Here is a 9,873-nt window from a genome sequence, read left to right on the forward strand (position 1 = left end):
AGGCTGTGGGTTCCCCAGAAGGCCCTACAGGCTTATTAGCTAGAGGGCCATGTGGGGCAAAAAAGGCTGGAAACGGGGAACTTGGGTTGTACCCAGAGCTGTTGGCCCTCCCCAAACCTCTACTGTCAGAAACTTTCCTTCTTCTTCCCTGCAAGGGAACAGAGGTTCATTTTCTAGAAAAACTTAACTGGAGAAATCTAGAACTCTGTGACACTGGGTGGAGAGGGATGTGGGTTGAGACTGTGAGACTGCAGGTGGAACAGTGAGTATCTCTATATTGAACCCAGAGCACATCAACTTGCTTCCTCTAACCCTGCTCCATGATGACACACAGGCCAGAACATACTCTCCCAGGCAAGATGTTGAAAACTCCTCTCTGGAGAAACTGAACGGTCTCCTGTGGAGAAAAACTCTCCACCTACTGTCATTTAATGGTCCCCCAGTGAAAAGTTCAGTTCACTGACCCATCATCCCAGGTGATCCCCGGGAAGAAAGCCCACTAGTCAATCAGTCCCATCAAACACATAGAGCTTCCAATCAGCCTTTTAGTGCCTCACTCTTATACAGGAGTGGACAGTTAAGGACCACAGCATTTGAAGAAAGCCTCAAACAAAAAAGAGAAAAACCAACACAGCAGCCTCAGAAAAGTAACTCGGAGAAAGCAGAGACAGCACAGACAAAAGAAGAAAACTAAAATGACAAAACAAATGATAATGAATACCCAGAGAAACAAGAAAGATATTGCACCCATAAAATAAAAACAGTTGGCTTAGGAAAAGGAAAAATGAGAGAAAAAAGAAAAAAGCCTGTAGAAATCAAAACTATGATTAACAAAAAGTCCTACCAGCATAGCTGCAATTGGGGCTTCTCAACCATGCCTTCAAAGAGGTAACCAGTCACCAAAGCTGGTGGAACCTACGACTTAGTGTTAAGTGCTTAACACTTTTTGTCTTTTGTTAATATCTGGGTTGCCACTTCCATTGTCTGCACCAAATACCATCTGGCTGCATGTGCTGGGAGAGAAACCTCATGGAGGAAAAGAACATGCAAAGGTCATCTTAATTTTTTCTCAGGTTGGGATAATTTGTGTTCGTGTTTCTGACTTGAAACCGACTTTAGTGATACAGCTGCATGTCTTCTTTTGATAGTAATTCCCAAACAGAGAAATTCCAGATACTTATGAAAGCTTCTAGACCAAGCTTGTTCACCCATGGCCCACAGGCCACATGTGGCCCAACACAAATTCATAAACGTTCTTAAAACATTATGAGACTGTTTTGCCATTTTTTGGGTGTGTGTGCATCAGCTATCGTTAGTGTAAGTGTATTTTTTGTGTGGCCCAAGACAATTCTTCTCTTTCCATGTGAATCAGGGAAGCCAAAAGATTGGGCACTCTGGTGACCATGGTTTGGAACTGTGATGCTTCTGTAATAATGCTACTCACACTGAAATTAAAGCCATTAGTCTAAAAAACAGCTTTGATATAGTACTCTAATGTTACTTGTATTATCAAGCTATTATTGCAGCAATGTTGGATAACAAAACACCCAAAACTCAGTGGCTTAAAAAACTCTCATTTCTTCACATAATCAAAGGTCAGCAGGTTGGGATAGGCTGGACTCCTGCCTTGGAGCTCTCAGTTCTGAGCACCAAGCTTCTAGTGCACTCAGGTTTTCTCCATCCCGAGCTCAGGCATGGAGTGTCTCATACGTCTAAACCCAGCAGATCCCGGTGCATATAATCTGCTCCATGGGTTTCAGTCCTGGGCCCAGTCTAAGGGAGCAGCTAAAGTGTTCACTTTGGGAATGTTTTTCACTGGAGCACACGAATAAAAGTCTAACCATAGGAGCAAATGCCTGCTCACATTTTTTCAACGATCATCTCACTGGCCAAGGCAAGCCACATGCCAAAGACTAAAGTCAAGATGTAGGGAAGTGTATCCACCCTCTTAGAGGCCATGGTGATGGCAAGTGTGTAGATATAAGACATTGCCACCAAGGAGTGAAGAATTGGGACCAGCAATTTAATTTACCATGGTCTGCCCTATAGGTCCCAATTATTAACATATACCCCCACCTTCAAAATGCACTCACTTTCCATCATTAGATCCACAAAATCTCATCCAATCGCAGCACTTGACAACAAATCTGATCCTCATGAGGTCCAGATTTTATGTACAAATATATATGTGTAATATATATTTAATATGTACTATATATAATATATAAGTACATAGTTTATATGTTTATATAACATATAAAACACATTTAAACATATGTATTATATATAAATATATAAATAAGTATATATTATAGATATGTTTTATATATAAAAACATTTATATTTATAAACACATATTTTTATACAAAAATATATATGTGTACATATATATATATATATATATATATATATATATATATGCCCTTCTTGGCAATAAGCAGATTTCTGTATAGGCTTTCTGACTATGGAAAGTTGGAGGGTATTTTGTAAAAATAAACAAATAACTTTAACAAAATTTTCACTAACCTGATGCTTTTGTAAAATAAATAAATTTTAAAAAGAAAGAAAATTGGAGGGCAAAGTTCTTTATTTTTTAGACATGGTCTTGCCCTGTTGCCCAAGCTATAGTGCAGTGACACAATCATAGCTCACTTTTACCTGGAACTCCTGGGCTCAAATGATACTCCCATCTCAGCCTCCCAAGTATCTGGGACTACAGGTGTGTGCCACCATGCTTCGCTAATTTAAAAAAAATTTTTTTTGTAGAGATAGGGTCTCACTACATTGCTCAAGGCTGGTCTCCAACTCCTGGCCTCAAGCAATTCTCCTGCCTCAGCCTCCCAAAGCACTAGGATTAGAGGTGTGAGCACCTGCCCAAGATGTGTTTTTATATCTCTAACAATCTTCGTCTCTTTTCATCAGGCTGGCAGGGTTTTTGCCAATAGAGCTCTCTCACAAATGTGGATTTTCTATGAAAGTGGGAGTCAACTCCATTTGGGAGTTGACTTAATTATGGGTACTTTTGAGACATCAGACTTCTGTAGGAACAAGTCTTATAACCTTTTCTAAGAGCCTCTTTGCCCACCTGAAGAGACCTACTAGCTTCCATCTTAAGCCTTTTCAGATGTCTTAACAAAGGATGTTACCCTTGACACACTTTTCACTCCAAGGCTGTGTCATATTAGCAGCACCTTGGGTTTGGTCTGTGCCCTGAGGCTCTGTTATAATGGCCACATCTTTTGTTTTGTAAGAAACAATTTCATTGTGTAACTCTGCCCTGCAATTTCTGAACTCCCTAATATCCTTCTCAGTTCTGTTTGCAAACTAGCTGGTTCTTTGCTGAGTTTCTCTCTTCTTACCTGCAGTACCTCACGAAGCGCATCTAGTAGCAACCAGTTTCTGCTTTCAACATTCTTCCTTCATACTTCCTCACCCAAAACTAAAAGTTTTTTAGGTATGTTTTCTTTTTCCAGAGTCCCAAAGGCAAGCAGTTTTACCAAATGCTTTTCCACTACATGGTGTGTGGGTTACCATTGTTTAGCCTTCCATGGCAGTTGGCTTGATTTCTGCCTCTTATTATCAAAACTAATTCCAGAAATTTTGGTTCTTGTTATGGCAGTACCCCATTTTCAGTGTTAGTCAGCAAGTTCCACAATAATGATGCATAAAAATACTCAACGCTCATTGGCTGAAAAAGCCAAAATGTGTAGTTTCAGGTCTGTGGGTTGAGTGCAATGTAGTTGAGCTTGGCTCGACTCCAGGCTCGTAAGGGTTTAGTGTGGCTCCACATGCCTCTCATGCCTCTTAATTTAGGAACCGGCCAGGACATGTGGTTGGCTCCATGTGCCTCCATCTCAGACACGAGCTGAGGGCAAGGAAGAACTTGGAGCATGTTCTGATCGTGGCAGGCTACCACGCTGTGTGGATATAAGCCCAAAGGCACAAACATATCTGAATGTCTCTGTCTGAACCACGTTCACCAACATCTTACTGGCCAAAGGAAGTCAAATGGCAAGATTCAAAGTTAAGGGGTACGGAAGTACACTCTCCCTACCTTGAAACCACAGTGAGGTTGTAAACCTACAATACAACTATAGGTGTGGGAAGTTGGGGCTCAAATTCCATATACCTCAGTGCTCTGTTTTGGTAAGATTACAAACTTAAATGTCCAAATTATTAAATCAAAATTCAGTTGCCAGTGTTTCTGAGAAATCCTTCTTATTTTGTTGAAAGTGTGATTATACTAGACCAACTTAACTATTTCCTGCCTCCTCCTCTCATCAGAGACTAGATCATGTCTGTCTGTCCCTTCCCAGCTGCCTGGAATTTTTGCCACAGGCAGAGAGATTTAAAGAATCAAGATTGATATCGACCTGTATGTCTAATATTTGATCCAACAGATTTCTGAGCTCTTTTTGAAATTCACCAGACCCACCCTACCCTCTGCCTTCTGGGTGGCCAGACTTCCGTTTCTGCCCATTTCTCTTTGACAGCCCTACCTAGATCTCATTTGTCATATTCAGTAGGTCCAAAGTTGTGTTGACTCACTGCTTAGTGAAGCTGGTTATTTACCTAGTGAAGGTCTTGTTTCTGTTTTTAATACTTGATGCCAATGTTCAGAAACTTACTAAATTTCCTAGGTTGTTCTAGCTAAATAGATTTTGGATTTCCTAAAGATAATGAGTTTGAAGTCTTTTCCCCTGGAAAAATAGCTAATTTTGGCCCTATGGCACTCAGGAACAATCTTGTCAACATAGTGTGTGTCACTGAGGTAAACAGTGGTACTATCATTACAGGAATGGCGACAGGCTTCAGTGGCAAATGTGGACCCCTGGTGGATATGAAATGGTGGCATGAGGGAGGAGAGGAGCAGGGTATTCCTTGAATGGGAATAAAATGTTGTTTTGTGTCTAGAGGGCAAGTGCAGCAGGTGTAAAGTTAATGAAACACAGGGCTCCTGCAGTTTGGATTTTTGATTAGTAGGAAGAGAACAAACAAATTAGTCAAATATGTTTTCACTACCGAGCTAAGCACAGCAATGGATCTAGGTATTGTGAGGCCTGAAGCTAATATCATTTAAGACATCTCTTTAAGAAAAAAATACAAAATTGAGTTCAAAAGTGACTTTTTTAAGAATGTATAAAGAATTCATAATAAATTACAGAAATTTAGAAATTCCAGGCCTTTTTCTCCTCAGATCCCTTTAGATTTGCCAGAAATCTACAGAGAAATGCCTCATTTCACCCTGGCTTTTCCTTTCCACCCAGAACATTCTATGGCTCCCATCAGCTCCCTGCTGGTGAGCTCTTGGGCAAATGAGAGTCTCTGAAGCTTAAGGTTTGCTAGCTTCACAGGAAACCTGCTTTTAGTCTAAGCAAACACATCATCAAGACAGGCCTGGCCATCATCCATGCCTTAACATCAGGGCTGGCTTCATTAGCATGTGGCCTGTACAGTTGTCCAGTGCTTATGTTCAGAGGAGCCCGTGATATGGTTTGGCTCTGTCCCCACACAAATATCATCTTTAATTGTAGTTCCCATAATCCCCATGTGTCGTGGGAGGGACCAGGTGGAGATAATTGTATCGTGGGGGTAGTTTCCTCCAACCGTTGTCATGATAGTAAGTTATCACAAGAGCTGATGGTTTTCTAAGAGGCTTCCCCCTTCACTCGGCTCTCATTACTCTCTTTCCTGCCATCTTGAAGAAAGACATGTTTGCTTCCCCTTCTGTCATGATTGTAAATTTCCTGAGGTCTCCCCAGCCATGCTGAACTGTGAGCCAATTAAACCTCTTTCCTTTATAAATTACCTTTATTAGCAGCATAAGGATGGACTAATACAAGCCTGCTTCTTGGCTTACTGCTCTACTGTTAGCCATCATCTAGAAACTCCTAATAATTTTGTCTTTCAGCTGGTGTCTGGAAGTAAAGTGGATGGGTTAATGGAGCATGCATATGGGCAGGAGATATTCATGTCCACCCCTATTCCTTGCCACCCCATTCACATATAGCATTCCCAAGGTTCCATGAGTACAGAATGCTAGTGGACCCGGAATTCGTGGGAATCAGGGAGACTCAAAGAAGTGAATATGTTATGTCTATGCCTGAGTAAGTAAAGACTATGACAGCCATGAGAAGCTATGCTTTCTGTTCAAATCAGAGCTTGCTTTGAACATAGAAAGAAGACAATGGAGTTCTAAGAAACCCAAATGACCAAGAAATCCTCTTATAATCTTTCCTATTTGCGTAATAACTTCCCTATATTAGCCAACCACTTATGCTGAAAATGACGTAGAAGGAAAAAGAAACATAGGGCAACTATAGTCTCTTTTTCTTTCTGTCCTTCCTTGCTCTTCAGTAAGCCAAAAGTGAAGAGTGCTGATGGCAATTGTACTTATTCAGAAGTGACATAGAAACAGTTGAGTAAGTTTTGTGCCGTTTTCACTGTTCTGCTAAGAACAAAATACTGTTTGTGAAGGGCAAACACCCTCTGAAGACTGGCTGAAAATTGAACAGAAAAAAAAACAGATTAATAGGAGGAAAGGTAATTAACATGCAGAAGAGCCCTACAAAATGAAAGAACTCAAGGAAATGGGCAGATAGCTGATGCTTTTATGCCATCTTGAGGTTGCAGGAAAAAATAGGGGGTTGGAGCTTAGTAAATCAGGTTATGGTGGTGAAACAGTTATGAGAGGGAGAGAGGATGAGATGTGGCTGGCAAAGGTGCTCTCGCTATGTGGATAACAGGTAGATCTCACAGATAGCAGCTCTCAGAGAGAAGAGATGCTAAATGTTTCTTTCAGACCTTTTAAAGTGTCAGACTCTCAGATAATCTTTCCTAGCCTGGTGCCATCAATGCAGATTCTCTAAAGAGGCTAATATCCCCCACAGAAAACAGCTTTTCAAGGCTACTTCTGTAACCACCTGACGGGTTCATTTTGCCCACTGCCCAGATAGAACTGATTTATCAAGACAGAGGAATTGCTATAGAGAAAGAGTTTAGTTCATGCAGAGCTGGCTGAATTGGGAGACTGGAGTTTTATTACTTGAATCAGTCTCTGAAAATTTGAAGGCTAGAGTTTTTCAAGCATAGTTTGGGGGAAGGTGGTGCCTGGGGAATGGGTGCTGCTGATTGGATGGGGCGTAATCACAGGGGTGTGGGAAATGGTCCTTGTGTGCACGGAGTCCACTTCAGGGTGGGGCCACAGGACAGGTTAATGGGTCTGGGTGGACCCATCAGTAGTCAGAAATGCTAAAACCTGAAAAGACATCTCAAAAGGCCAATCTTAGATTCTACACTAGTGACTTATCTGCAGAAGTAATTGGGGAAGTTGCAAATCTTGTGGCTAATTTGTTAGTCCTACAAAGGCAGTCTAGTCCCCAGGAAAGAAGGAGATTTGTTTCAGGCAATGGCTGTCCTCTTTGTTTCAAAGTTAAACTATAAACTAAGTTCCTCCCAAAGGTAGTTCTGCCTATGCCTGGGATTGAACAAGGGCAACTTGGGGGTTGGAACAAGATGGAGTTGGTTAGGTCAGTTCTCTTTCACTGTCCTAATTTTTTCACTGCCATAATTTTTTCACTATCACAATTTTTGCCAAGGTGATTTTATTTCTTTTTTGCAGTCTCTCTGAATAGTCATCTCAAATGTGTCAAAAAAGTATTTTTGCGGATGAAGTATTTTTATTTCCCTCAATACATATGCATATATGAGCTAAGAAATATGAATTGTGTAATCTTGGTGATTTTGCATATCAGTTAAATGCTGTTACATTTGCATTTAAAACTAGCATTCAACAACATAAATATGAATGGTAAAATTAACGCTAATAACATAATTTTTATTACTTAGAACATCATTAAATGACAAATTTTAAAATACCAGAACAACTCGAGAGACAGAAACCATGGAAGAAAGAAAAGAAATGTGTATTTTAGTACCTTTACTGGTACGTTCTTTCTTTCATTTTTTTCCTTTGCCCTGGACCCTACAAATTCCATAGCCAGCCCTGCTTAATATGGATGGGTACTGTGCAGACAAGTACTTGTGGAGGTATACACTTTGCATTTTTACTTCTCTAATTCTATGTCTACCTCAGTCAATAGGAAAACAGAAAGATTATGACCAGACCAATAGATTTAAAGAATTTATCTTTTACTTTAGAGAAAAGATATGTAAACCAAAAATAAAATTCTAAGCCCTCCAACCAAATGCATGGATCCCCTCTTGGCTAAGGGGATCCCAGAGAAACGTGGAAAGCTGAATTTCTGGTCATGATGGGAAGGAGAGGTTAGACGTGCCTTGTTATATTCTCTCATTCTTGGAGTTTAGGCACATCTGACCAGCATTAACATTAAAATCGAGATCATACAACTGGCAAAACAGACTCTTTGTGGCAATAAGATATAGCTTATCCAACCTGACTCTGCTATAGCATCACATGACAGACAGCAGACCCTGAAAAAAAATCAAAGTAGTTTACCCTAACAGATATTTCTTTGACATATTTTTAAATGGCCCTGCAAAGTTGTCTTCTGTGGGGAACATTTTGCATCTGTAGGGAATCTCCATTAATGCAGTCAGGCCTTTCCCTGATCTAGGAGAGATTAACTGAAAGTCTGATAACTTCAGAGAATAGTTACCATCTATTCTCTCTGAAGCCTTCTACCTATGAGCCCTCCTCTGCATAACAAGAACCTTGGCCTCCACAGCCTCCCTTATCTTAATTCAAGCATTTCTTTTCACTGACTTCAAGTCTTTAGATGAAGCCTAACTCTTTCAACGAATTGCTAATCAGAACATCTTTGAATTCACCTATGATCTGGAAGTATCCCTCCACTTCAAGATGTCCTTCCTTTTCAGGCCAAACCAATGTATACCTTCCATGTGTTGATTTATTATTTTTGCCTACAATTCCTGTCTCCCTAAAATGTATAAAACCAAACAGTAATCCAGCTGCCTTGGGTACACTTTCTCAGGACCTCTTGGGGCTGTTCCCCAGACCATGGTCACTCATATTGGCTCAGAATAAACCCCCTTTAAATATTTTACAGAATTTGGGTATTGTTTTGGTCAAAAAATAATAAGAAAAATGTGAAGAAATATTAGCATAAAGTATAGGGCCAATACTTACTGGCTGACCAGCTGATTCTCTACTTCCATTTTCTAATTCTTACTTTCTATGGAGTATTACAGCATAAGATCCTCACGTTGAATTTAAGTAGATATTGTGTATTTCGTTAAGATCATGCTTACTCAATAAATTATGATGCGTCTGTGTGATGCATAATTATCCAGAAATTAAAATGGCATTTCCAAAAATAGTTAATAACATGGAGGGGAAAATAGGATGGAAATCTCTAAGTATAATGTCATCTTATCTTATTAGAAAAAATGTATGTGCATAAAAAACACAGAAAGAAAAATATCAAGTTTTCTTTTTTGAGAATTGAGATTTTGGATGATTTCTGTTTTTTACATTGTAACTTTCCATATTTTAAATGCTCTTCAATGATTGTGAATTGCTTTCGTAACAAGAAAACATTTCAGCAACATCTTATGCATCTTCCCCTTTTTGGTGTTTAGCATTCTGCTTAAAAGATAGAGGGGAGTCAGTCATTACTTCATGAATTTGAATCATCTCTAATTTGCAAGTGAAGCAGTTGAAGCTCCTCACATATATGTGTAATCCTAAGTAGGGGAAAAGAGTTAGTCTGGTATGACTAAGGGAAAGCAGAAAGAAAAGGCAGATAAGCTGCAAGCCTCTTTTCTTCATGGTTCAGGACACATAGCCCACCTGCGCAAATAACTCACAATCTTCCTGCACCCAGATATCACCATTGCAAGTTAGCTCACTGCAACCTTGGTGTTTGTTGG

The sequence above is a fragment of the Pan paniscus genome, chromosome 1, assembly GCF_029289425.2.
Source record: "Pan paniscus chromosome 1, NHGRI_mPanPan1-v2.0_pri, whole genome shotgun sequence".
NCBI classification, from domain to species: Eukaryota; Metazoa; Chordata; class Mammalia; order Primates; family Hominidae; genus Pan; species Pan paniscus.